The sequence below is a fragment of the Gossypium arboreum genome, chromosome 5, assembly GCF_025698485.1.
Source record: "Gossypium arboreum isolate Shixiya-1 chromosome 5, ASM2569848v2, whole genome shotgun sequence".
In the NCBI taxonomy this organism is placed as follows: Eukaryota; Viridiplantae; Streptophyta; class Magnoliopsida; order Malvales; family Malvaceae; genus Gossypium; species Gossypium arboreum.
This window is the reverse complement of record NC_069074.1, coordinates 74,215,326-74,219,272: the sequence shown is the minus strand read 5'-3', so window position 1 is coordinate 74,219,272 and position 3,947 is coordinate 74,215,326. Positions and strand designations below refer to the sequence as shown.

Genomic DNA, 3,947 nt, shown 5'->3' with positions numbered 1-3,947 from the left:
GAGAAAATGACAATAGGGGGGACAAAGGCACTAAAAAGGGATCATGGGAAAAGGGGGCTATGTAAGGTAAGTTGACTAGAAAGAAAAGGAAAGGAATCCTTGCCTATAAGGCAAGTGAGGTGGACGACTAAAGGGATTTGACCATCCCCTTTTACATTCTAAAATTAAAAAAAAAATTGAAAGATAGTAATTGAACCTAAGATCTTTAGAAATTAAATTAGGCCTTTTACCACTTCACCACTTACTAGCTTATTCAATGAAGTGACGAAATAATAAATAAAAACATGGGGCATGACACAAACTTATCACATAGAGGCTTTTTCGGTCTGAAATATATCCCTCACATATCGACTTTGTCTGACGAATTCTTGCTTGTATTCCATTACTGACATTTTTCCTTGTCTAAGATATAAAAATTCTTCCTTATCTGTTCCACATACATAAAATTTACATATTTCTCTCTTAATTTCATTAAAAAGAACTCCCAATCTACATGTTATTTTGGAGTCACGCTTGCCAACATTTCCCACCATTGTCTCTTCTTCCAATAAAGAAACAACTCATAACAAACTATCCCTCAGCTAAGTCATTACAGACCTTGAAATTTTAACACATTGTGTTCCTCCGCAAGGATGGGGTTTTTTTCCAATCACGGTTCGCATTTATCTGCCCTACTGGAGGCAAAAACATATCAGATCATTATTCTCCATTCATAGAACAATTCAATTCTCCATCACAAACACACTTCAACAGTCACCTCAATTCCCTCTATTCATCCGTCTTCAAATACGAGTCACTAGCACAAAGGAAGGTTTAACCATTACGATCTTTACACTTACATTCACAGAAAGCACATTTACCAATAAACAAGCAATCACTTGAATGAAAAAATTACAACCAATGGTCAACTCACGTAGATTGCTAACATGACTAACAGTAGATGCTAACAAATTGTTGGATTTAAACTTCAAACAAACTTAAACAACATACAGTCAGTAAACTAAAGACATCACTAAGCTTTACCTGGACAGTCGATACCTTTATGCTAGTTCTTCAATTTATCAAGCACAAAAGTTAAAAGAACTCACCAAAAATCTTCCAAGGACGCTTCTATCTACCCAACGAGCTGCTTCGCTTTTCCACTAGGACCTTCCCCCCACTTCTTTGGCTAAACACATTCAATTTTCATAGTTACAAATTGGAAAACACCACAACATCAACTAGACTCCTTTAATGAAAAATGAGAATTTAACAACTACTGTAACATGCATCATTTACAACTAGAAGGGAGATTCCTCCCCACTCCATAAACTTTCGGATAAAATCTCCACAATAATTCCTACCACAAAATTAAATAACAACTACGACCAAGAGTGGGCTTACGAAAATTACCAGTAACACTCGAAAGAACAACTTCCAAGCAAGCCAAGACCATAGTTTTCTCCCTCATGCAAATGGATTTATTCTCTCCAATTCCAGTCGAAAAGAACAAAGGAAAAAACAAAAAAAGGAAATGAAGTTTTTCTCCTCTTCTTTCCCCTGACCCTTCTTCTGTTCCACTCTTGAAATAAATTAAGATGAAAACAATTTAACCAATCAATGCTCTTGGCCAACCACCAATCACAACACATGCACACACAAATTCACTAGTTGTTTACTATTATTAAGGGTCCATTAGGTGCCATGACACGTTTCTCTTCCCTAGGCCTAACACATACCTTGAAACGTGTCCTACTCATCGCGAGATGTTAAGGTGAACCGAAAAGCTTGCATAGCGATAGCGACGAGCTCGCTGAATGTGAGGTAGAAGCTCGCAAGATGGCTAGACAACCGTCAAATGGTTAGCGAGGAAGTGTTAAAATTTTAAACTAGACTAAAATCTTGTGAAATAGACGAGCTCAACAAGGTTCTTACTGATCCTACTTGGTAAAAAAATTTGACAACCAAAATACTCGATTAAAACCAATCACTTTGGTTCAAAAACACTCAAAATTATAGATTTAAAAATTTGGGTGTGACAAAAATTTCTGTTTATTAGAAGGGGAGAAAACAAAAAAAAAGCTAAAGTTTTTCTTTTTAACAATATGGGAGAGAAAAAATTGGTTTATAAAACCAAGAAAGAAAAAAAAGTTGTTAGAAATCAACAATTGAGTACCAACATATTTGCTTTTCATTTTATACTTCAAAAATCAAGTTCGAGTTTTAAAGTTTGCAATTATTTATATGTAATTATATTTTATTTTATATTGATAATTAGTAATATGAGACTCAAGTAATATTTTTATAAAATTTATTTTTGTTCCTATATTTTTTAATAAAAGCTATTTTTAATAGAACCTAATAATTTTTATTTTTAATTTAATTTACATATTTAGTATTGAATATGTAAGACCAATTATTTGTATACATATTAAGGGGTAATTTTACAAACGAAAATTGGTTGCATATTTGAATCTCGCCAATAAATAAGAATGAGGTTTAATATACGAGTGTTGCAACTATCTCCTAAAATTACCTAACTCTTAAAATCATATGCTCACAAACTATTTTTATTTTTTATAGCATAAGAACTAATCGAATCGGAGATAATTTCTTGATCATGTTCCCCTCTCTGAACTCCCTCAAACTTAAACACAAAAATAAAATATTCAAGACAACTGAGTTTAAGATTTGGTGACAAATAAAGTCAAGCTCTCAAATAAGGGGTGACTACTTAATACATGGTTTAATCAATAACGACAAACCATACAACTCAAATTGGATTTTCTAGGGATAATAATTGTTAAGGTAGGGTTGAAGGGCTCAAACGATTTTTAAATTGCTACGCCTCCTAGGATTTCATCTCAAGGAGATTATCAAGTCAATTCTAAAGGCTTAAATCCTCATGCATGCTTAGTTCTTTCTAAGGAACTAAAATTTTCATGGTAGAACTTATACACTGTCACTAAGATCTACATTTGCATCACAGTTCGGTTAATATAAAAATACTTGAAGTGATAAATATTTATGCCTATACCAGAGCTAGCATTATTATGCACAATTAATTTTGAGCATTGGTTCGCGATGAAATGTGCAAGTATACGCAATCGTTATCATATAATAAGTGAGTAAAATGAGTATCATCCCACAGGGACTGTATTGATAATCATCAATTGTAAAATTAATAATTACCAAGTTGGTTATAAAATAAGTGAAAGTGATGGATGTTCTAATTAACTTAAATTAACAACTTATCTGCAAATGAGAATGAAATAAAATGTAATGAAATGTTTAAACAACAATTCACAAGGCATAACAACAATAACATGAATAAGCTAAAACAATTACAACTCTTGATTTAATTCATTCACAATTATGCTTAACAAATGTTCCAGAAAAAAGTCTATAGCAACTCGATTATCTATTAACTTGGAATCTAATATTCATAAGCTTCTGTCGAAGTTTTATGTTTATCACTTAGAAAAACTTGCATATGTCTATGTCAAAATTTAACTAAGGGTTATATTTTAAGCCACCATTCTTTAGAATTTATGCAAAGTAACAAGGATATCTTTGCTTGAAACAATTTAATCACATAAATCCAAAGTTATGTAAGGTAATAGGGTTCTTTCAAATTATTACAAACCTTTAACCTAATTCTGTCGAATATAGATTAAACATGTATCTTCCAAATATTGTGCCCATTAATCACCATCCGATTCTAATTAAGCAATTAATTCTAATGCATTCAAACATATACTAATGCATGAAAAACCTACATTATTTTAATTGGAAGCATAAATAATTGAGGCATAAAACATCATAAACATAATGTGAACTAAATAAACCAAGAAATTTTAATCATTCTAATAGAAAAAAAAATTAAATCATCATCATTACTTGAACATCAATCAAGTAATTTGCAAGCATAGTTTTCAACTTAGAACAATTTAAAAAGAAAGGAAGAA

The 3,947-nt window shown here is 31.7% G+C and overlaps 1 long non-coding RNA gene across 2 annotated transcripts; it reads right to left on the bottom strand.

Moving 5' to 3' along the window:
* Positions 1–352: 352 nt before the first annotated feature.
* Positions 353–1,731, bottom strand: LOC108451957 (uncharacterized). Of its 2 annotated transcripts, XR_001866329.2 has the most exons (3): positions 1,393–1,637; positions 1,089–1,168; positions 353–796 (listed from the first exon to the last, which is right to left on the bottom strand). It is a non-coding gene; the product is annotated as an uncharacterized LOC108451957 (long non-coding RNA). The 2 variants fall into 2 exon arrangements; XR_008283343.1 differs by having other exon boundaries at positions 353–1,168; positions 1,393–1,731.
* Positions 1,732–3,947: the final 2,216 nt, after the last annotated feature.